This window comes from Mytilus trossulus, chromosome 2 (genome assembly GCF_036588685.1).
Source record: "Mytilus trossulus isolate FHL-02 chromosome 2, PNRI_Mtr1.1.1.hap1, whole genome shotgun sequence".
Classification (NCBI taxonomy): Eukaryota; Metazoa; Mollusca; class Bivalvia; order Mytilida; family Mytilidae; genus Mytilus; species Mytilus trossulus.
The window spans coordinates 17,084,609-17,111,832 of record NC_086374.1 but is presented as its reverse complement, the minus strand read 5'-3'; the positions used below and the strand labels follow the sequence as shown (position 1 = coordinate 17,111,832).

General features: G+C 30.8%; 1 long non-coding RNA gene across 1 annotated transcript in view; it reads right to left on the bottom strand.

Moving 5' to 3' along the window:
- Window positions 1-26,437, bottom strand: part of LOC134704944 (uncharacterized) — a 28,175-nt gene extending 1,738 nt beyond the window's left edge. The window contains exon 1 of the long non-coding RNA XR_010105442.1: window positions 26,267-26,437. This is a non-coding gene — a long non-coding RNA (uncharacterized LOC134704944). The remainder of the gene's footprint in view (window positions 1-26,266) is intronic.
- Window positions 26,438-27,224: the final 787 nt, after the last annotated feature.

The window sequence follows — 27,224 nt, the reverse complement described above, 5'->3', positions numbered from 1 at the left end:
TATGCTGATATTCCTGTTCTTACTCTACTTACATATGATGATTTATTTAAATCTTTTTTTTTTGTGGTAATATTTTTGTTGGTGTGTTAGTTGTGTTTGGTTATGTGCGCATGTGAGTCTGCGAATGTATAATTTGTTTTGAATATTAATATTGTCAACTAATTTAATAAGAAGGATAAACAATCATTTCGAAAAAAAACCTACCTACATAAGTGATCATTATTTGTTTTTGTTTTAAATAATTAGTTTAATCATGTGCAATTTTTTTTTTAAATAATTTTGTAACATGCAATTCTACTGTTTCTTTAGTAGATTGAAATCAAAATAATTTTATACTTTTAGCCGACAAGTTTGAATTTCTAGCAAAAGCTATAAGTATGCAATTTCTTGAATTGCTTTCAAAACAAATGGATATTTTCTCATTTGACAAATTGGATATATTTTTGCATATAACAAAGACTAATCAAATTCACTTCAGCGAAACAGAAAAGTTAGTTTGACAAATGACTTAAGATCAGTTAAACATAAAGATATGGCGAAGTTACTTATCCGGGCTTGATTAATGGTCAAAACAAGACTTAACAACAATACATATATAGCGGTAAATAGTTAATTAAAAGTATGCGAACTGTAATTTAATACGCCAGACGCGCGTTTCGTCTACACAAGACTCATCAGTGACGCTCAGATCAAAATAGTTATAAAGCCAAAAAAAGTAGAAAATTGAAGAGCATTAAGGACCAAAAATTCCAAAAAGTTGTGCTAAATACGACTAAGGTAATCTATTCCTGGGATAAGAAAACCCTTAGTTTTTCGACAAATTCAAAGCTTTGTAACAGAAAATTTATAAAAACAAATGACCATATAATTGATATTCATGTCAACACCGAAGTAAGATTGAGGTTTGCATACGCTAGAGTTGATTGTCTTTTTATGATTTGATGTTATTAGTTAAAAGACAAAAGACAACCCGAAACCATGGAATAAAATTGAGACTGAAAACGGGGAGTTTATCAAAGACGAACAGCAGAAAACAGCACAAGGCCACCAGTCTATTTTCTTTTCTTTCATATTCAGTTTTTATTAAAGAGGTTCTAATACACGTATACAGAATTGGGCCCTAGCTAATCGAATAGAAGTAAGTATCGCAGTTGTACGTTCTGTATACCGAAATTAACTCATCAAATATGATTTGACACGTGAGTTTCGTTCACATACGACTCATCAGTTGCAGACGGTAAGAAGACCAAATTTGATAACCAATTTAAAGAGCATGAATTAGAAACAGAAAATTCCGAAAAATTTCGCTGTATACGGGTAAGGCAAACTATTCCCTGGGAAGGAGCGGGTTGGGGTAAACAAATTTAGACTTCATGTAAAAAAATCTGCTATTTGGTTGTTTTTTGATAAATTGAGAAAAGAATTTTAAAATGTTTTAGCAACATTCAAAACCAAAACTAAAAGTTCTTTTGAAATCAAAGTTATACACATTCTGTTCATGACGTCATGTAAGATATATATTATTTCATTGCAGTTTCTAATATGCTTTAATGCAAAAATTAAACTTTGAAAAATGTCAAATTTTGCAATAGTCAATCCAAAATGCTTTTATCAGCGTTGAAGAGGGCTGAACAGGTTTCGAATGTATTGGCATTCAAATTTATACTGAACAATCATAATATTTAGAATTTTTGATATACAGTTATTTGATGTACTTTTTTTTTTATCAATTTCCTAAAAATTAATGTATGAATAAATAAAGGCAACAGTAGAATACCGCTGTTCAAAACTCATAAATCCATGGCCAAAAAACAAAATCGGGGTAACAAACTAAAACCGAGGGAGACGCATTAAATATAAGAGGAGAACAACGACATTACACTAAAATGTAACACACACAGAAACGGACCGAGCATCAGACAAATTCCACGAGAATAACAAATATAACATCAAAACCAAATACATGAATTTGGGATAGACAAGTACCGTTTTGAAATTGTTTGAAATTGTTTTTACGAAACAATACAGAAACATATTTTAGTCCTGTTTTCTATAGAATATTAGATCCCTTTCGATACGGATTCTTTAATGTCAACTGGAGTTGAGGCATGCTCCAAGAAATTATGTTACTTAGTGCGCTTTCACTTGGGTGCTCTGATGGAATGACAAAATAAATTAGTTGGTACGATGACAAAATGTAGATATTGCATAATGGAATGATTGTTTTTTTAATTTTAACCTCATTTTTGGTGGCCTTGATAGTATAAAAATGATGATATAACAATATTACATAATGGGCAAAAATGGTGTGTACTAGTTACTGTACAGTACATGCAGCGAACAGACGCTTGGGGCATGTACATCAATATGCTATGTTATTTTCCGCGTGTTTATTTGTCTGTGTGTATATTCTTTGTGTGTGTGTATATTCTTTTCACTGATCTTGTTCGTTCTTGTTTTATACACACGATATTAGAATAAAAGAAGTTAAATCAGGATGTTGCTAATATATATTCTCAGTAATATTACCATAGAAAACATTAGGTCTTTAAGGAAAGGTGACATTACATGAAATTGACTTTGTTTTTATATTCATTGTTAACATTGTTTTGTCAGGGTTTATTTTTAGAAATTAGATGCATTGATTTTTGTCAATCAAAAGAGATGAAATATCTTGATTTTATTTTTTTTTATTGAAAAGTTGACATTAATATATGTCCGATTATGTATTTGTCTACAAATGAAGGTGGTTTAATGCTAAATTCTTAATTTTATTAATTCATCCAAGTCCGAATGAAAGAACCATCTTCATTAGCTATAGAGGTTTTTATCCAGCGAATATGTTTCTTTCAGTCTGTGTTAAATTTTTTTCATATTTAATAGGTTATTGTATTTTAAAATCTTGATGGAATGTCTTACTGTAAACAAATGTTTTTGGAGGCCATACGACCTTTTATTAAGTATTGATTATTTGCTTAATCTTCAGTGATTACTTAAAAAAATCTATTTTTGACATATTTTTTTTGCGGTTTGCTTTGGTGTTATATGGTTTAGAGTTCGTATATAAGAACTCCAGTGTCGATATCTGAATATAAAGATAGCCGAGCAAGGGTAGTTAACTATGAAACAAAGTGGCATCATGTTATATAAAAAATTTAGTCCTGGTATCTATGATGAGTTTATTTACATTGTTTTTGGTGAAGGGTGAACACGCGAAGAACTCATTTCACAGTTTATGAATAACTGAAAAAGACAACACTGAAAATTGTAATCATCCCACTTACAAGTGAAACTTTTTATATTTAACCACTTCAATAAGAAAATAGGTATGTAATGTAATGATACACGATAAAAGTTGGTTTATATTGACGTAAATCTCGAATGTCAATAAAAAATAAATTGTACCGACTATTCTGTGCTTCCATGATGATTGCGTTAATTACTATATATTTAAGTTGATGGCCTCATAAAATATTAAAAAGCTAATTATAAAAAATGAATGAGTTTTAGATTTTACCATGATAATGGGATCTGACTTCAATCTTTGACCGATCTATCGTGCAATAGATTCCATTATAATCTAATTGACTGTATTGTCCTTTACTAATGTCTAATTAAATCTTCAAAGAGGTACTGAGGTTCTTTATTTTATAGTCGATTTGCCTGTTAGTCTTGTAATCTATTTCCTGCGAACACGTTTTAAGGTTAGAGTTTATGTTAAGCTTAAGCTGTAATCAGTGTCTTCTGTTAGAATTAATTAACCATTAAATTAAAGACAGATACAACGTGATTCGTTTAGGGAATAAAAGTATTGTATCTGAAGAGCTGCTATAGTCAGTTGAGGATTTGAGTCATTAAAACGGATATTTTCGAAATCACCATCTGACTAAGGAAACCTTCTATACGCTTTCATTCCTTTTCTTATACGATACAAGAACTCACTTAATGTTCGAAATAAAGCATTTGAAATATCCAAAAGTCGTCTGTTTCGATTGCGCAACAATGTTGCCAATGACTCCGACTGTAAATCGTAGAATTGACGACATACGACATCCAATCAAACATTGAGTTTATATGGCATATCACACTAGAATGCAATAATCTATTTACAAAGAGTAAATCAAAATCCATATTCAATTCTTCGAATAGAGAGATGAAAATGAATGTTTACATTAAAAAGTAAAATAACAAAATAACCAAACTCCGAGGAAAATTCAAAACGGAGTCCGTAATCATATGGCATGATGCCCAAAGGATAGCAGCATTCAATTAGTATCTCTAACATTTTGTCACTATGATATATTTTAATATGATGTCAATAATGTACTATATGACGGATGCAAAAATTTTGTCACCATGAGTTGATCATTTCTAACGGTTGTTTTCTTGTTTATTGCTTTGGATTTACTGTTCTTATACTATAAAGTGAATGTATAATCATTCAATCAGCATTCCGTTCGAATGTACTACTGGTAATTGCCATGTACAACTCTACAAATCATATTTACCCATATCACATGCCATAATAGTGTCAATTGTTGTCAGATGTTAAATAATATCATCTAAATATTAAAACATTTTTCCCTATAGTGTACTTTATTTTATCCTGCAATTGGAAGTTCTACTATACAGATATAGCCCTACAGATATAGCTATGCTGTATCTGTATACTATACAGATATCGCTTTCAAACTCCGCGCACTGCATGACTGAGTATTGTATGAACCTGCGTAAACTCAAAATGTGTATCATTTGCACTCCAATGACGTATTAATTGCGAATTAACGATTACTTTTGTTTATAAACATTTCTTTAGAGAAATAAGAATCAGACCAGTTTTCTGATAACATACACATATGAACAGCAGTCTTTTCTACGATGACGATTTAAAAACTTGAATGTGTATTATTCTGTCACAAGAAAACAACCATGTCAATTTCAGCATGCATGTTTAGTGAATGTCGAGTCTGAAGCGTAGGACAACTCGTGCACTCCTGTTTCAAATTGGACAATGTTTTGTTATTTTTTTACTGTTGAAATTAGTTGTTCTGTTAAAATAGATAATTATGCACCTTGAGAGATGTATTATTGTTGACCATTCGTGATTCTTTTTTTGCGAACCCGTCTTCAGCTGAATGTGTGATTACTGTATCGTATTACTACACGGGCGTCAAGGGCTTCAAATAGAAAATAAATGCAAAACATGTGTTTTTTTTGTCTTTCGAAACACAAATAATTTACAGAATTAATTTCAGGATAAAGACAATAACTGTTTAGTGTCTTTAAATATCAGCTGTATTTGTACTCGGCTCGAAACAGGTGTAATAGCTCGGTAAAAGCTCGCAGACACCTTGTTTCCTAGCCTTGTACAAATATAGCTGATATTTAAAGACACTAAACAGTTATGGTCTATATATTCTGTTAATATAGAGGGAAATCAAATGTTCGTCCAGTATTTGATATGATTCAATATATTGAAGAAATACAACCACAACTATCTAAAAAAAATATGCATAAATTGGACCTTCTTATTGTAAATGTTGACCTGAAAAAGGTACAATACAGATAATTATTTTCGAAAGAAACGTCTAGAATAAAGTAAACTCACAAAAATACTGAACTCTGAGGAAAATTCAAAACGAAAAGTCCCTAATCAAATGACAAAATCAAATGATAAAACACATCAAGTTAATAGACAACAACTGTCATATTCCTGACTTCGTACAGGTATTTTCAAATGTAGAAAATGTTGGATTGAACCTGGTTTTATAGCGCTAAACCTCTCACTTGAATGACAGTTCAAACTTCATTATATTTACAACGATGCAGACGAACAAACAGACGTTATATGTAAAATTGTCAAAATAGGGGTACAGCAGTAATGATCGTGTCACAATCCCAATTTGAACAAAAACAAACAAATATTTAACAAAGAATGTTATGTAAACTATAAGACTATACCTGCAACTTAGACATGTCGGAAATGTCGTATGGATATAAAATAGGTTCCATTAGAGAGTTCAATTAGAGTACAAAGCATGTCTTATTGTTAATAAAATAACCATCTTTAAAAATAAAGTTGATTATATATGCTATGAAATGACGATTTAGATAACATTTTAAAGTAAGAAATAATCATACCAATTAGATGAGCATATACCGTTCGTGCATGCAAGTGTAACGTATTTCGTAGGGTAACCAAATGTGTTCTATTAGTTTGTAGAATACAGTTAACATTTCAATGTAAATATTCTGCCTGGTCTTATAATAGCATAACAACAATAAGATAACAAATTAAGGTGAAAAATTCACGTCAAAAGTGTTCCATCAACCAAAGATAAAATAGTTCATTGTCTTCATGTTACTTCTAGGAGATGGAATTATGAGGTAAGTACCTTAAAGCAATTGTCAATAGATCTAAGCTATCAAGGCTTTTGTTTCATATATATCGAATGCAATTTTCGTGATGTAATAGACATTTAGAAGTTTTTGACTCGTACTATATCCGGTTGAATCCCTGCATCTTAAATGAAATCAACTTTTCAAGTAAAAATAATGAGTTGATTGAGTTTTGTGATTGATTTATTAGTCATTATCTCCAAGGGACATCCAGTAAAGTTTATATTTACATCGGTTTCCGATCTAGCAAATTATCTGTATGCGCTATGTGTATACTTTGTCTAAGAAGGTCGATACTATGTGCAAAAAGATTTAGAAATTTGTAGTATGCATTTATAACTTTTATCTTGATTGATAAACAGATGATATTGTATGTCTTATGTCTTAAGCAATGTCTTCATACACTAATTGAGGTTTATATTTAGAGACTTAAGTATTTCATGCATGCAATATTGTATATTGTCCTCTGGTTTCATGTTGATACTTGTCTCCTGAACAATCAAATACCACCACCTCCGTATTTTGAAATGAGGAAAAAAAATAAATCAAACGCATAATTAGAAATAATTTCAATATCAAGAGAAGGGCATATGACAATGAGAGAAAAATAAAGAAGACTTAATGCATATGTCAAATAGCAAAGCAAACGGCTTTGGGGTCTATAATAACTTACTATGCGGTAATGGTTTTGCTCATTATTGAATAATAAAGGCAATAGTATTATACCGCTGTTCAATAGTCATAAATAGTTTTAGCTGGAACAAATCCGGTTCATAAACCAAAATCGAGGGAAACACACCAACTATATTAGAGGGAAACAAGGGTACAACAGAAACACCGAGCCGCTACAAAAACAAACTCAAACATATAAAGAAACAGACTATTTGACACAACAACTGCCAAGTATAGTACAATAGAGCTCTTTTTTATTTGAATTATTTGTAATCCAAAAAGAACATATAGTCGACAGGTAACACTGTAAACTCTTTTTGTGAATTGCAGATCATGGTTCATACAATTTGTTAACTTAATATCACATTATGTGTCCTGAAAATTGTCCCAACTGCAAATTCTTAATATAACAATGGTCACGAAAACCAGAGAATGGTACAACCATATCAAATGTAAATAAATAGAAATTCCAATTAAATGTCATGGAAACTGAAATTCAACAACACAAGTTAAATAATCTTTATAAAGAAATAAATACATTTGTAAATGAATTTATTGAGTCAACAAATAATATTGCTGAATATGAATTATCAGTTGGAAGACACTTTGCATTTGCACATGCATTGTTGACTAATAAATTATGCATTACTAAACAAAGCATAGTGTCCAACAACTAATGTGCAAATTCATTAGTGTCACTTGTAAAGATATAATGGACAAATTTATGTATTTTTGCAAATGAAATGAAGTCAAACAGAGAGCATGTCAAAGTAGACCATACAAAATATTGACATTTAATTGGATTATGTCTAAAATTATGTAATAAACTGCACTGATTTTAAGAAATGAGTTTTTTTGTCATTACAAACAATGCTCAATTTAACTGGTCTCCTCGATGACATTTTATGCCATTTGACTTTGTTTAAAACTGAATTAATAAATACATAATTAACAACCACATGCTATTTGATATAACTTATTACTTCTATTACATCTTTGTTAATAAAATACATTTATAGACATTCTCGAGAAAATATCCTCGCAATGTGAAAAATAGATATGCTTCGTAAGCGGTTAAAAATGGCATTTAACAATGGGATTAATCTCACCCTATACGTAAACAAGGTAACCAACGAAGGCACTATAACTTTATTATAAGAAAAAAATGATTTACCTATAATATACAAAGTCCAAACCAAACAGGGACTTATCGGAGCATTGTTCCCACTTTGAACATGGGAAAACAAAGAAGGCATTAAGAATTTATTATTAGAAGATTACTAAAACAATAAATATGGAAAACAAAAACAAAAAGACCTCATGAGTTCACCATCAGAAGATAATGCAATTTTTTAACAAGGGAGACCAACAAAGGCATTACGAGTTTACTATCAGAAGATTGCATAAACTATAAACATAAAAATCTAAGAGGACAGGAGTTAACTATCATTAGATTGCTCACACTATAAACATAGGATATCAAAGAAGATATTAAGAGTCACTTGTCTAAAACAAGAAGACCAAAGAAGCCAGGTCATTTAATTTCACATTCAGATATATTGACCACGGTCTATCCATTAACAATTCAACCTCTTCTAATTGGGTTCCATTTCAATGTGTAACTAGAAATTAAAGAAAAAATAGACACGGCTTCCTCCGCCTCAGTTTTAGACTCAAACCTCAAATTTGATATGTACGGTCATCTCAGTACCAGTATCTTTGACAAACTAGACGATTTTATTTTGAAAAATTATCAAGTTGCACCACCTAAGAAGCAATATACCAACTTCACCTGCATATGCGATATATATTTCCCAACTTTTTCGATATTCCAGAGCTCGAAGCTCTTACTCAGACTTTGTAAAACGTCACCAGTGTCTGGGCAGAAAGGTGATGACACATGTAGTATGTCAAAGAACGTCTCGTTCTATTACATACCACGTGGTTCATCACCTTTCTGCCCAGACAATGGTGACGTCTCGTTCTTTTCCTAGAATGCGACGTACCTTGTCATCGGAAGGTGTCAATACCGTTTTGATAAATATTCCCTACCAACTTCTCAAATAATACAAGATAGTCTTAAAGTATAGATTCTTGAAACATAAGTTGTTTATCACCTTTATAACGTGTTATGGTATTGTTTTATTTGCCTTTATGAATAAAACTTTCACTGTTTAGTCTGTTTCAGGTGATATCCATTTGACGTGTCACTGTACTTAAATATCCCTTCATTGTGTAATTGTTTTATGACAATGTTTGTATTCTTGTCTTTTATTTTTGCTAATGTGCTTTGTCCATATGCCGTTTTTGTTTCTTTGATAGATAAAAATGACTTGGCTGTGTACTTATACATCCCGTCATTTTATTAATTTGCTATTGTAAATATGTGTATTCAATTGTTGTCTAATGCACTTTGTCTATACGAATTTTTGAGCTTCTTTGTTACATAATTGTTTCTTTATTTTTTTTATCGTGATTAAGATTATAAAAAAAATGTTGACTGCTGTACCCTTACACCTGACAATTTTACCTATTATATCTATTTGTTTTGTTTACTCATCATTGTCAATATAATGAAATTTGATACGACTGTCATACAAGTGAGAGGGTAAGCTAGGTATAAAATCAGATTCAATCCACTATTTTCTACATAAGAAAGAATGCTATCATCCATTAGTTTGATGTTTTGCGTATTTGATTTTGCCATTTGATTAGTGACTTTCCTTTTAGAATTTGCTAGGAGTTCAGTATTTTTTGTGATTTTACTTTTTACTATCCTAACATTTTTTCATACTATAAACATAAAAACAAACAACTATCAGAGGATTACTCACACGGTAAACATAGGACAAAATAGACTACTATCTGACGATTGCTCACACTATAAACATGGAAATCACAAGAAGAAACTATGCGTTTTGCGTATTGCTAAAACTATAAATGAAGTAAGACAAAGGAGACATGAATTTACTAGCTCACTTTATGACCAGGAATTGCTAGAAGGCGTTATGAGTTTTTTTATCATAAGATATCTATAACTATAAGCATGTGAAGAAGACATTATCAATTTACTTTCAAAATAATGAACACTATAAACATATAAATCATAAGAAGGCGTCGTGAGTTTACTGTCAGAAGATTGGCAACACTATACAGGAGTATAGAAATTCAAAGAGGCCTTATGAGTTAACATCCAAAATAATGCACAACACATTACAACATAGGAAACCAAAGAAGGTCCTATGAGTTTACATTCAAAATAAAGCACCACACTTTACAACATAGGAAACCAAAGAAGGCCCTATGAGTTTACATCCAAATAATGCTAATGCACCACACTTTACAACATAGGAAACAGAAGTAGGCCTTAGGTTTAGAAGAGTAAACTTGAATATAGCTTGTATCTATGAACAAAGTGTATTAGAAAGCCGAGAATCTGATAATTAGATTTCTCAGACTGTAGAAATTATACAGGAGGCATTTCGAGATCATCTTATAATAATGCACCAAACTATACAATATAGTAAACTCTGAAGTCATTGTTAGGTTCCTTTTAGTAAATTGGTCACACTTTACATCATAGGAAATCAAACATAAAATGTTCTTTCGAGTTTATGTCAGAATATTGCTAAAACTGTAAACAGAAAACCAAGAGATGTCATTTTAAAATTACTTAAAAAACATGCATAACTACATACACATAAAAAAAACCAAAAAGGCCTATGGATATAAAAAAGGTGATATGGTATGATTGCCAATGAGACAACTCTCCACAAGAGACCAAAATAACACAGAAATTAACAACTATAGGTCACTATACGGCCATCAACAATGAACAAAGCACATACCTCATAGTTGGCTATAAAAGAGCCCAAAATGACAATGTTAAACAATTTAAACGAGAAAACTAAGGGCCTTATTTATGTATGGCCTATAGAGTTTACTATCAGTCGATTGCTCATCCTATAAACATAGGAACTTAAGGAAGGCCCTATGAGTTTATTAATAGAAGATTTCTAAAACGATAAACATAGGAAAATCCAAGGACGCCCTTATGACTTTACTTCCAAAATGATTCCACCCAACACACTATACAACATATGAAATCAACGTTATGCGTTTTCTTCCATCATAGTGCACCACACTGTAAACTTAGTGAAACCACTGAATACCCTATGGATTTAGTACCAATATACCAAAAGATTGCACAAGCCACATTTGGAGACAGGTCTTCAATGCAGCGAGAAATTCCTGCATCCATTGGCGTCCTTCAGCTGGCCGCTAAACAAATATATATGTACTAGTTCAGTGATAATGAACGCCATACTAAACTCCAAATTGTGCACAAGAAACTGAAATTAAAATTAATACAAGACTAACAAAGGCCAGAGGCTCCTGACTTGGGACAGGAGCAAGAATACAAAAACGACCACTTAACACTTTTTTCAGAATACGGACAGTTTAAATCTAATATAATCGTATTGAATTATTTATGCATCTCTTATTCTTGTTTCTTCATTCAATATATACATGTCTAACACAGAGAACGTCAATATGACGGACAGATAGATCAATTACATAATATGATTAACAATGGTTCATATACGTTTGTACTAACATTTCTCTACATATGGCATGCAGAAACTTATGGTCCCATTCTATTGCAAATATAAATAAAACTCTTAGGTAAACATCAATGAGACGACCAATTAACCAATATAATTTAAACAATGTAGACTTCTAGACAAGTCATAAGTACTTTATTCAGATCCATTGTTTTTGTTATGTAGAACATTTAGTACAAGTAAAGACCATGAAAGTATTTAAGCTGACTTTTTAAATGAGTACTATGACTACAGTTCCTATTTTTTGTTTCATTTGTTTGTATTTTAAAGAATTTATAACATTTTAAATATAAAATTTAATCTGAAAGAACATTTCACAATTTTATAATACATTTATTTTATATTATTTGTTGAGGTCCCTCGTCCTGAATACACATTTAACAATTACCATTGAACTTAAAGCAAGCATTCATCAATCAAATCATATATCGGTAATATTTTTAAGACAAGGATAAATGTATGTATTAACTATCGATAGCACATGGATTTGTTGTTATATTGGGAACATGTGTTTATGTTTACAATAATATTTAAATTATTTTAGCATAACAATAAGTCACCTTAACAATGTTAAGAGTTTAAAGTTCTTTGTATGATAGCACGGACTGGTCATTCGCGGTAAAAGTTAACACTGAAAATACATTTTCATAGCTTACCATTCGAAGCTCAGTCTTAGTGCAGTGAAGTTCCCCCACCCCCTCCCCATGTGTACATGTTTTTGTATAAGCTTATAATATTGTAAATGCATTATGTTTTTTCTGCAGATGTTAAAAAGAACATTATGAAATTATGTTTTTGTGATATGAAAGATTCTATATCATTATTTCTCATTGTAGATATGTTTGTAAGGCATGTATGCTGCAGCAGTCTTAGTGTGCTGGCAAAGTGATTTGATGACAGTTGAATTATTCGATAATAAAACTTTGCTGCTCTCGTCTAGGCGAGCTGTTTCCCATAGATATGTGTTTGAGTTTTTGTTCATAAATACTTTATTTGCGTTTGAGGGCACGAATAAGAAAATAACAACAAGAAATTTGCACAGTATTCTTTACTTGTATGTTTATTGTTCCCTATTCATTGTGACAATTACTAAAATATGTCTTAGTCCTTTCTCGAAATGCATTAAAGTTATTTTAAAATGGTATTGTCACTTCTCTCGTTTTTTGTTCTATTCATTGCTCTACTCCTCAGAACTTCACTAATCATTTTAAATCAACAGTTGTCGCATATGTTGAATTTCGTACGTTTGACTGCAACCTTTTCATGAAAAGTTAATATGGAACTGACAATTACACATTTATGAACATAAAACCTTCTACTCAATATCCCGATATTAAATACACCAGATAAATAAAGGCAACAGTAGTATACCGCTGTTCAAAACTCATAAATCCATGGACAAAAAACAAAATCGGGGTAACAAACTAAAACCGAGGAAAACGCATTAAATATAAGAGGAGAACAACGACATAACACTAAAATGTAACACACACAGAAACGGACAGAGGACCAGACAAAATCCCAAGAGAAAAATAAATATAACATCAAAATCAAATACATGAATTTGGGATAGACAAGTACCGTGACACGTCTTATCGCAATGTGAATTTACACTCAAAAATAAGAGAAAACAAACGACACAACGTTAAAATGTAATACACACAGAAACGAACTATAATATAACAATGGCCATATTCCTGACTTGGTACAGGGCATTTTTATAGGAAAAAATGGTGGGTTGAACCTAGTTTTGGGGCATGCCAAACTTCGAACTTTTATGGCCATGTGAAATATAACATCAAAATGACAACACAACACCACAGGACTACAATATAAATAAATTGGAGAACACAATTAACAGAAAATCACACGAACAACAGCCATGTCGGAATGGCAAGGCATAAACTGTGATCCTTGCTTGCGTTATTTAATCTTTCAAATGTATTGTGGTAATGATTGGTCGCCGCGTTTCAGGATTTCTTATCAAATGTCTTTACCAAACAACAACCGTCTTAATGCCTAAAATTTCTGTTAGGTTTTTTTTGCCTGATTTAACTTATAACTAGTACTATACATAACCTTTCGAAATTCGTAATAAATTCATTTAAAGAACATGGCTTTGTTCATTCAATATGTTTAAGGAGCCATTACCCCTAATATGTTCATACTCCTTATTTAAAAAGACACTTGTCCATCATTAGAGCAAATAATTGGAAAACATAAATTTACATATAACAAATCTTTCTAATTTTAATCTAACTAAAATATCTTAGCCTATCGGATACAATACCAAGACTCATTCTTTACACAAAAAGGATTTGTTTTGAAATCTGTTCATTATCATTTAAATATTTACAATTATCTAAGCAAACAATAAAGTTAATACTATGCTGTACAATGACGACAATTTACACAATACTTTACATTAGCGCCTAGCTGGTTTCTGATGAGATCTATAATGAGTATATGGTTTGCCTTTATAATTGATTCTTCATACATACTTTTTTATTATGATAATAAACGAAGTCAGGTAAATTAAGTTTCGAAATTTTCATCAATATATAAAACCCTTTTACATCTGTCACCGCAATTTGATAGATGAACTTTTATGAAAAGTATGATTAAAGTGCGAAATAGCGGTAATTCTTATTATTGGCTTACTTTAACTTTATCATTAACGCTTATTGCAATACTGTGATATACTGTCTTCTTTTTTTTCATATAAATAATAGATTGGCATTAACAACCTAGCATGATATTGGGCTTTTTAATAGATTGCTTGTAAGGTTGACAATGAAGTATTCCATTTCACAGATTGTCAAAGTCCCATTGTATATGGTTACTGACTCGATGTTAGTATCATTAATTCTAACATAAAGGCGAGCAGATTATCACTTGGTTCAATTTATATCATAAACTGTGAATAATGATATGTAATCAAATTCTTAGAATAGACACATACATCGATTTGTATTCAACAATATCACAAGTTTTTTTTCTATGATGGCGACAAAATTGAATATTTGACTATTCTTTGTCAATGTGATAACTAATTCATTTTCAAAAAAATAAACTTCGATATTTCGATAATGCACGTGTAAATCTTCCTATTGCGTGTGTCATCAAGATGCATTTTTGTAACTGTTCAATTAAAGTTAAACAAAATAATAGTGATCTATATTTTGAAGTCACAGTAATGTTTTTATACAAATGTCAATGTGTCATCCAGACCTTGTACGTATTCATATGTTTATAGTCAGACAGATTAAGAAAATCATACAAGATAGATAAATTGTTAAAGACTAATCTCATACATTCTTCTGATATACCAAAACGATAGTGCTAATAGAACATTAAAACTATTAGAATAATTGTTAATAGCAAACAGATATTGTTAAAGTCAAATTTTGGCCGTGTATATGTCAAAAATGATCACATTAAATTTTCAAAACACGCATTTGCAAATTTGGTGCCGCGTCATGTAAATATCCAACATGAGCAGATTAACATGGGATTTTTAGAATATTTGTTTTATAAGGGTACATCTTGTTATTGTATAGACAGTCTATAGTAAGATACAAACATTGGTCATTTTACAATTTAACACAAATGTCACCATAAGAGCATGTAGTTCAGTGGTTGTCGTTGTTTTGCTGAATATCACATTTGCTTTCGTTTACTGGTTTTTTTTTAACATAAATCAGGCTACTAGTTGTCTCATTTTAATTATTTTACATTCATTTATATCAATATGCGGTCTGTGTTTTGCCATAGTGTTGCTAACTTTTACGCCATTGGTCTACAGTTGAAATCATACCACATCTTATTGTCTTTGTAGTGACAAAGAACAGAGTTGATAAAAACCAAATAAAGGCAACAGTAGTGTACCGCTGTTCGAAAGTCACAAATCGATTGAGAGAAAATAAATCCGGGTTACAAACTAAAACTGAGGGAAATACATCAACTGTAACTATTTATATGTCTTATAGTGTTTTGCAGGTATCTTCTTATTTGCCCAACATAGACACATTTTTGTTTAATAGATATCACCTTTATTAACCGACAAAACATATTGATAATAAAATCAGAAATGGTTCAATATTAATTTTTATTGATGGTGTTATTTCTTTCAAATTTGCTTTGATAGTGCCTTCAAATCATTTATATATACTCCACAAAAAAGTTAACACCAACATTGCAATTGACATAAGACACACATTTGATGACAAAATGAGCGTTAACATTACAGTCCTGTGTATCATAATTGCCGTGCTTTAGTAGAAAAATCACCAATGCTAAAAAAAGTTGATGGAAATTTAAATGTACCCCAGATTGATTCTGTTACTGATGAGATATTTCTTAAATGGAATTATATTTGGCAGAGATAAAAAAAAAAATGCCATTATGCTATTCTATTTCAAATATGACGGTCTCACTATCAATGGGAAGCAATCGGTTACAAACGTTGGATATATTATCAACCAAAAATATGAGTGCTTTACGGAAACGTCATTTGCCAAAAAATAAAATGTTAACAATAGGCAGAACGTCTTGAAATTGACACAATAATTCTTTTATGAAAATGTAAATGTATTACTATGAAATATGAAATGCAAACTCAAAACACGGAGTAATTTTTCTTTAAATGATCTTGATCATATACGTAAAAGAAAAATTAAATAAATGAATGGGGTCACCGTTCATTTAAGCTCATAATCTGAAACAACAAGAATCTTACTAAAAACTAAGGGGAAAATTGTGTTGGCCTGAGCTTATATAGAATTGCAACATTATTTGAATAATAACTATAAACAGAAGATATTCGTTACTTATTTGACATATTGCTAAAACGCGTCAATTTAATATAATGTATGTGACTTTCATACAATCGAGAGATTCAGCTAGATATAAAACCAGGTTTAAATCCACAATTTTTTACACAAGTAAATGCCTGTACGAAGTCAGGATTATGATAGTTGATTTTCAATACGTTTGAGATGGTTGAACTGAAAATTTTGCAATTGGATAAAGGACTTTTCAATTTCAATTTTAAGTCTCCATTGACGTATTGAATTTTAAACCTGAAGCCTTTTGTTATCTATTCATCATGTTTTTCTTTGTCTAATGTGTTCTCCTATTTGTTTGTATTGTAGTCCTGTAATAATTTGTTGTCATTTCAATGTTATATTTAACTTTGCCATTAAAGTGCGAGGTTTGGCATGCCATAAAACCAGGTTCAACCCACCACTTTTATTCCCCTTTAAAAGTGTCCTGTACTAAGTCAGGAAGATGGCCATTGTTATAATATTGTTCGTTTCTGTATGTGTTGCATTTTAACGTTGAGTCGTTTGTGTTTTCTCTTATTTTTGAGATATTGAGATAAGACGTGGCACGGTACTTGTCTATCCCAAATTCACGTATTTGGTTTTGATGTTATATTTGTTTTTTGTCCATGGATTTATGAGTTTTGAACAGCGGTATACTACTGTTGCCTTTATTTATTTTACTTATTACTTGTCTAATGTTGTGCTATTATTGATACATACTACATTGTCTACAGTGAACTTCATTTACGATATCTTTTAACGTCCGTATCAAACGCAAAAAGTGACCTGTTTTATCTTGGAGCTGTAACCACAGTGTATTCGTTTTAAAGAATTAAGAAACAGGGAACGTGTCAAAGAGACCATATCTCTTTTCAAAGCAGAAAACAGCCAAAGGCTACCAATGGAGTTTCAAAGCATCGGAAATAAAATCCCGCACGCCGAGTAGGATACCTGACACAGAAGAAAAAATAAATAGAGGTAGTATTATTTTAGCGAAATGGACACCACACTTTTATGGGAGTTGTCTGTTGTTATTCTGCGGTTTACCTATTCTTATGTATTTTTGTATTATATTATTTATTTATCTGTGCTGAGTATTCTTGCGTTTGTCTGTTATGTATTCCTGTAACGTAATATTGTTATTTCAGCTGTATTTTTTTAAACATTTCCATATAAGCGAGAGGTTTGACTGTCTTGTTCCAATCCATCAATATGGCAGTTGTTATCTACAGTCCGTTTCTATGTATCTCGGCGTTTGCGTTTGTTGTAGTTCAGTGTTTCTTTTGTTTCGTTATTTTTCGCTTATAGCTGAAGAGTTTCATTCAGTTTAGGTTTGAAACCCGGATCCCCTTTTTCGTAATCGAATTATGACTATTGAATAGAGTTTAATAATGTTGCCTTGATTTAACTACGAAACATACAAATGAACAAAAATTAAAAATCTCACAAGAATAACAAAGACTAGAGATTCTTAAATAAGAACCGGCACAAAAATGAGGAGGGTTAAACATGCTGTATGCTTTACTTATTTGTAATCCTAAGGTTTTTCTTCAGTAATACAAAAGCAATATTTATTTATATGGTTAATAAATCGACGACTGTTTAAAACTTCAACTATGTTAGTACCACAAGAAAACCTTCTAAGTGTGGTCTTAATAACAGTTTTCAAATTAATTCCTAACGGATTACTTTATCAATGGACTAATACAGAGCTATTGTATGAGGGTCTGTGAAGGTTGTAATCAGGATGACAGTAACTCGCATATTCCTTCGAGGTAAGAAGTATAATCACGCAAACAATAAAGTATAGAATCGGGACGTTTAAACTTTTAATAAATAACCTTGAGATAAGTGTTTCCATGAAATGGTTTTAAACATCAATACCCTTAAATACAAAATGTTTAGACCGCTTGAGTTTTTCTGAAGTCAGATAAAATTAGAAACAAGTATACATTAATGAGATGATAACATGAAAACAAAAAGGTGTAGGTCTAAATGTTTTTATGCTGCTCTGAAACATAGGTGATCATAGGAAACTTTCTGTAAAATCAAAAGCTAAAATGAACGAAAAGAGGTATGAATAAATAAAGGCTTCAGTCTTATATCGCTGTTCAATATCGACAGTCTTAAATCAATTTAGCGAAAAACAAATCTGGATTCCAAACCAAAACCGAGGATAACACATAAACAACGGACTATATAACAACTACCATATCCCTGACTTGGTACCGGATATTTTAAGACAAAAATGAGGGGTTCAACCTGATTGTATAGCTAGCCAAACTGAACACTTATATCTCTTTTTTGATTTATCTGCTTTTGAGAGATCATCGACTACCTCCATAGAGTAATTATTCCTTGGAGAGGTGATCGTCCATCCCATACTGTGCATCCATATTGCAATGCTGGTCCTACCATGGATACAGACACAGCTGCCTTTACATGTATTGTGAAGCATTTGAGATATCTGCGTATAAATCCTGAAGTTCTACTACATTTGCAAACTGAATTATCTGTGTTTAGGTGTAATACCACCATTGATTTTTCCCTATTAGTCTTTGTTAAATTTGCACTTTAAAAAAAAAATGTGCAGAATTTATCTTTGTTTTAAATAAAGAAATGCTTGGCATGAGTAAAGTTTTATCCTGTCCAGTTCTATAGAAAAAGTTTTACGTATCATTTCATTGCATATAAGAAAAAAACCATCATTGGAAGTTAACCAATCAAATTTCTCCCCTTATTCTATCTGTGTACAAGGTTTAGTCACCATGTAACCCCAAGATTATAAACTTTTCTATAGAAATCACAAATAAAAAATGATGGTGTTTTGAAATACCCAAGACATATGTTTATGACACAGAAATAGTTTTACTGCAATAAAATGTAGGATTATTTACCTACAACGGTCAAACTCAAGGGAATATTTTTTTAGACCTACTTTCGTATGCAACCGGATGTGACGTACCATGATTTGGTGGTATTACACCTTTATCCCAGGTTAGATTTTTGCTGGTAATTTTGCGATGGTATTTGCTAGCTTCAACTGTGTGACTGTCATTTTTGTACCAAGATTGACGTGAAATTGATCAGTATACTTACTTTAAGTTAAGGTTAAAGATTTGTTGATATTTAGCAATTGATAAATCTCTCAATCAGTTTAACAGTAAAAACCAAATGACAATTAATGTTTAATTTTTCCTAAATAAAATATCGGAGAAACTGCACATAAACAGCTAGGAATCAATTTTTTCATATTATATTTCTAAAACATATGTTATGTACTGATGGATTATAGAGATTTGAAGTATGGACGACACTTACTAGTACTCAATCCAAATTATGGTATTTTCTTGAGATGACAAAGGTGAATTCCTGATACGGCAAAATCCAATATAAGCAAAAGCCTTACTCAAAAATATGGTTTGCCACAAGTTGTCTAATGTTAAAGACCAAATTAAAAAAAAAAAAAAACACGGATATAAATATGCTTGTGTGAGGAGTGTTGTTATTGCAATACCGAGAGAAGCATTTGTTTAATTGACCTAAAATAATGTTTAGAGAGACGGATCTGAGTCTTGTCATTGTAAATTATGCAACCAAAATATCTATTCTAATCAAGTATGTTGATACATTTTATGGTTTCTATTTGTTTATTGACTCAATATCAATAAATTGGGATTTCTTATTGGTAGCAATAATCTTAATGATAAAACCAATTTTGAAAGAAAATAAAGTTAAATATTTTCTCTTTTAGGGAACATACACTGACGTAATATTAAAAGTTAATTCAATTTAAGAGGATGGTGTTTGCAGAATTTTTATAGTTTTATTATCCAAGATACACGATGCCTTCATCAAGTACAACACACTTCATGTTGATAAGGTCACATCAATGTCAGTAAATATGTTTAAAGCTGAAATATCTAGTCAGTTTAAGTATCGTGCAACAATACATATTATTAACTTTAGTCCTTATTGAGTAAATATGGGAATGGGTCGTCGTAATTTACAGACAAAATAATCATAATAAACTTGTATTTTGATCACCAATATCGATGCGAGTGTTATTGTATGTCCTTCGTTTATTAAGGAAAGCAGTTTTTGTGTGCATATTATGACATTGATTCATTGAAAAATGGGCACTGAGTTCAATTGAGTTGCATACATAAAATATAGTCACGAATGAACAAATGAACTAACACAATAACTCTTGTACATCGCATACTCTTACAAAATGAGGGTATACCAAAATCTAACTAAGATCTTTTGTGTATTATTTGTTTTTAAGAAGATCAAACAAAGCCGTTTAGAATACAGAGAGAAAGCAAGTGAAAAAAGGACAGACATAAAGCAAGAAAAATGTTTGAAGTTGCATAACTTACGGACCATACAGATTGAGACAACTGTTCTAAAAGAAAACGCGATTACAAATACTACCACCCTAAAACATTAGTTAGAAGTCTGAAAGAAGAAAACAGGTTCATAGCAAATCGGGTTATTCAAACTTCAACAATAAATTAAAAGGAAGGGATGTGATATTCCGACAGTTACCACTAAAGTTTGATGAAAATGTTTTTCTGAAGAAACATGTCAAATGAAATAAGATTATTAGTTGAAATGACAGTACAAGGAATTCATATAAAATCTTCAAGTGATGTGAGCAATGAAGTTTATGACAGTATTTTACCTTTCAATTCCTGTTTCGTGAAATTAACTCATGAGTATGTCATTGCGATTGCTTATTATTCATATTGCCAATATACAATTTTCAAAATCAATTTATTTACTTTTGAAAAAATGAGATTTCCTTTCATGTTATAGAACATAAGATACTTTTTATACGTCTGACATGTGCTTCTGTAATAAACTTCTTCGTGTACGCTCTCAGTCAAATGTTTCTGTAATAAACTTAACCAAATAGCCAATAGGTAAATGTATTTTTTTAATCAAATACATATAAAAGAAGTAAGAGAACTACAGATAACTACCAAAATTTACCATAAAAACATTTGCTGGAGGGAGTTTGGTACTAAGTGTTAAATAACATTTTTTGTATCATCAATAAAAGTTGGAATCAAATAGAATCAGTAACAGATAATATTGAAATCGCTACGATTTATTAGTATACAACAGATGCTTGAATATTGATGTATAAAATTTGATTCCAAATTATTCATTTGGAGTTTCTCTGATATTTTGTTTGGTAAATTATTTCTATATTAATGAGGTTTTGTTTTATTGTTTTAATTTTTCTGTTTAATGTAAGATTGATTGTGTCAAATATCGGGTATTTAGTACTTTTAAGCTGATTGATAGGTTAAATAATAATTGCTCTGAATATCAACAAAATATGTTACCTTTAGATTAAGAAAGATATAAACTGACCAGTTAATATCGTGCTAGTCTTGGTATAAAAGTGACCAAACAGGGGTAAACACAATCATTGTAGGAACTACAAAATTACAAAGAGCGGTAGTAGAGCGGTTTTGTTGACAAGATAATCATTCCATGCCAAGCATGAATTAAGTTATGAAGCGATTCCAGTCAAATATCCAGTAGTATGTGTCAAAGACAGGAACATGACACACTGGCAATGATGTCAGATCATGGCAGTACTATCAAGTTATATCAATATAATGCTTCCCTGGTCAGATTGACATTAATGGACATCTGAATTTGGAACACAGACAATTACGATCAACTAATGCATGATGTCAGACATTATAACTTGCGAATTTACTTAATGTTAACCTTGTAGTACTAGTTTTTTTAGTTTAGAAAGTGGGCGTGTACTTTGTTCATGAAATCGCATTAACTAGAAGAATATCATATTTAAAACAAAATTTCTCCATTTATTCAAATGTCTCCAAAGATGTAAAACAAAAGCTTCGATTAACATATTTGATAATTTTGGAATTTGTATATGCAAGATAAATCATCTGTTACATGTTTTCATTTTAAGATTTAGGTTAAAATAAACACAAGACCTCGAGTTGGGTCTAATAAGAACGATATAATAGATTGAGGTTAATTTCGATCGATGAATATGTTAGTTTCGATCCATTGCAATCGGCTTATATATTTTGTAATGACGGCACCAACTGTTTTTTTTTATTTGAACGATCGTAATTGATTCTAATATAAACATTGTAGTGGAGACTGTGACCTTCATATAGACTTTCATCTTATAACAAGGAGATATTGTCTTTGTATAGTTTCTATTTTAGTTCAAAAAAACAAAAGATAAATGATCGTTAAGCCTATTGTATAACTATTTTGCAGCATAGTTCACTTATATCTAGTCCACACTAGAAAATATAAGGTTATTAAAATTTTGTTTTTATTGTGTGATACATCCCTAGTAAATAACCGTATTGCAGATTGTGCACTACTACTCCTTAACATTCCTTTAACTAAAAGTACTGAAAAATGTTTCAACAATAACTGACTAAGAGAGTTGTAATATCTCTCAATTTGAACTTGCGGAGGTAAATCAAGAAAATTACTTCGAGCACACTAAATCAACCAAATGCTATTCAAATGATTTTCAAGTAAAATGATTTAAAATTGTCAAACTTTCTCTTTTTTTAGATTTCAGATACAGTTATTAGTCCAACATTCTGGAGGACATGCTACTTCTATACTTTTCATTGCACTATTACGAGAGGTGAGTACTCTAGTTAAGCCTCTAAAACAGATATAATTCAATGACCCAATTAGACTAAAATACTGAAAGGAAATCCCTTTGCAAAAGGAATATACTGTACATCTACAAAAGGGACAAAACCTAATAAAAATAAAAATACATTTGTAATATCAAAATAAATTCAAGACGCTACAACACCACAATATGTTTATATAGATATAATGCCAACATATAATGTATAATATGCTTTTTTACATTTAAAGACTGTATACATCTGAAGTTATATCTTTAGAAAGCAGTTATGCTGTTACAAATACAACAGGATTTATAAGGGTTTTGTTTTGTTTTGTTGTTTAAAAGTTTCGCTGACCATCTTTTATGCTTCATAGAGAATTCACCAACCCTCTAACCTTAATAGTTCATCCGATCCGGATGATAACATGCATGTTTTGGTGGGCAGTTGTGGTGCACCTTGTTTATTTTTTGCTAAATTTAAGATGATATTTATTTTAAACTATCGACTTGAAAAAATGACTTTGGCTTCAAAATTCATTAGTATTTTCTTGGTAATAATATAGTTATAAAGAAATGTTGTAAGATATTCAACTCAATGTGTTTTTGAAAAGGAGTGTGGTGTTGATGATAGACTAATTTTAAATCAGATTCATTTGCAATTGTTTTGTAGAATTTGAGTGATTAAGAGCTTAACATTATGTATAATATGTATCCATTATTTATTTTTTTCATTGTCAAAGACTGTGTGTATTCATTATGTCAGTTATGTGGCTGTCTAATGTGAGTATATGGATATCCATAGTATATAGGTTTTAGATATATAAAGGCAACAGTAGTATACCGATGTTCAAAACTCATAAATCGATAAACAAAAACAGATCCGGGTCATAAACCAAAAAAGAGGGAAACGCATTAAATACAAGAAAATGACGACACAACACTAAAATGTAACACACACAGAAAAGAGCTAACCATTAGACAAAATCTGATGCGAATAAAAAATATAACATCAAAACTAAATACATGAATTTGGGGATAGAAAAGTACCGTGACACGTCTTATAATAATGTGAATTCACACTCAAATATAAGAGGAAACAAATGACACAAAAAAACCACAACGTTAAAATGTAACACACACAGAAACGAACTATAATATTACACCACATCTTATACTTCACTATACACGTGAAACATACTGTTTTGTTTATATAGATTAGACCGTTGGTTTTCCCGTTTGAATGGTTTTACACTAGTAATTTTGGGGCCCTTTATAGCTTGTTGTTCGGTGTGAGTCAAAGCTCCGTGTTGAAGGCCGTACTTCAACCTATAATGGTTTACTTTTTAAATTGTTATTTGGATGGAGAGTTGTCTCATTGGCACTCACACCACATCTTCCTATATCTATGTAACTTGAAGTAAATGTCGTCTGAATATAACAAACTTACAAAAAAGAAGTATTTGTATACACTGTTATCAAAATATTCAACATTTAACCGAAATTTTACTTAGAAAGTTATCAAACGAACATTACATGTATAAAGTTATGGCAACTAACGCATGGTTGTAAGAAAAAGCTTCTTACTAAAATTTAGGATGCGACAAAGGAGTAGGTCCGGTAAGGGCCGATTTTGGCCTCAAATTTCAGGTGCATCTAACGAAAGTTTTTGATAACTTTTTAAGCACTTAAGTGTCTATTTCAATTAATTCGATTAGTTTATGTAAAAGATTTTAACTGATTTAGTCATTAAAAACGCTCTGATTCAAGCTTAAATATGAAAAATCTATCAAATATGCCGAAAAACGCCACTTTTCAGATGGTTTTTGTCAAAAATGAAAGTGGCCGCATCCGTGTTCATCCTAAACCTTTATATATGTTTTGTATTATCATAAAATACGACTTATATTTCAATATTATGAATGAACACGAATGCGGCCACTTTAATTTCCGACGGAAACCGTCTAAAAATAAACCAAAATGGTAAAATTTTGAAGATTTCAGTAATTTAGCATAACTTAATGATGCTAGTAAGCGATATTTGTGCATTGTATGGTAAAAAACAGCCCATATTTATGTAGCAGAAGCATTTTACTTTCCAAAATATAGCTTAAAGATTACATTTTCACAATTTTGTAAAACTGCTATATTTTGGGGCCAAAAAGAGGTCTTACTAAACCTACTCCTTTCTGAAACATTGTATATTCAGTAGTTGGTTTATAATTAGCTTTGATATACAATTTTATTTTTATTTACAAATATTATTAAGGTTTTTATTATAATGTAGCATTAAATAATCTGAAGGGAATGCTTGTTACTGCACGGGATGAGCATTTTGACAACAAACTAATTTCACTCGTATGAACGTGAATGCGGCAAAGTGGATACAAAAACACACGATACAATTTCCGTTAGCACAACTTGTGTTTGTGGAATAAACATGATCAGGTACAACCAAATCAAAAAGGTCGGGAGGCCACAAATACAAATAAGTGTTACACAGCACAAACATGAGATTCAAAATAACAGCAAAATTTTTTATCTGAATGAATGTACAATAGATGTGTAGTGTTGATAGAATTATTTACAGACATAATTAAATTGTTTTAATGTCACTTTTTAAAAAGTCATTCCTTTGAAAAATTTGCAGCAAGATTTAGAATTTGATATCACATGTATAAATAAACTCATTTAGAATTTGATATCACATGTATAAATAAACTCATTTAGAATTTGATATCACATGTATAAATAAACTCATTTAGAATTTGATATCACATGTATAAATAAACTCATTTAGAATTTGATATCACATGTATAAATAAACTCATTTAGAATTTGATATCACAGGTATAAATAAACTCATTTAAAATAAGATTATTTTTTTCCTCATCAATAAACTTTATTTTGTTCCACTTGTTGTCAGATGATAATTATTTATAAAAAAAAGGTATGACAAATTTGTTAACCGATTTGGCTATCATCTAACACATTTTACCTACGACTAACAGTTTTGCAATATTTATATTATTTTTTTTGGAACTTTTATCTTTTTAAAGTTTAAAAAAAAGTAAAATATGACATACCGTTAGCTTTGATATCTTCTCCGGATAGTCTGTGTAGATTCCTGCAAGATTCTGTGACTTATGATGATTTTTCAATAATCGATGCTGTCAAAACATTGGTTAACGAATGTATGATGTCACAATATACTGTGGTCTTAATTGTCCTTGTGCGTAATCATGTGGGAGATTATAAGTCATTAGAAAATAATTCGTTGTGATTGTTGTAAAAAAAAAAAGATTCATCTATGACCAAATACTTTTCAGTCATTGGAATTCTCGTTAATGTGATAATTTGAATTAATTTATCTTATCATCACATTTTGTTTCGCTCATTTTGCATTTTGCGTTTGTTACTATATTGAAATCAGTGTTTATCATATAATATATATAGTTTATATGGCTTAAAGAGTTTGAAATGTATGGTCTTTATTATTATGCTGCTGCCCAATCATTTAAACGTGTTGGTAAGTAACGTTATATTATTCATCATGTTTAATTTTGATTGTATTTATTTATGACACCCTTTAGTGTTTAATGTTCAATGAGACGGGTTCCTCATGTCGTTTGATGCCAGTGTACATTATGCATTAAACAAACAAAGAATTTGATAAAGAATCCAAGATCCAACAATGTGGAGCTTAAAATAAAAACAAGGATGTAGCCTGTAACCCGTTGTCAACTGCTAATGTCAACCTTTAGTATTTAATAGTAGATCAGTGACTCTTATATATGACGTCAAACTCCCTCCACGCCAGAAAAAGTAGAAAATAGAATTTAAAAGAAAGTAACAAAGAGGTGCCATCAACACCAAATCCTTTGAATGGACAGAAAGACTAATGGCACTAGCATAAGTATTTTCATGTTTTATTTCACAAATAAATTTTACTGCTTACCTTTTTATGGTCACTACAAAACACCACTATCAACCAACACTTTCTCTTTTTGAAAGGTACGACTAAAGTTGATTACAATAGAATAT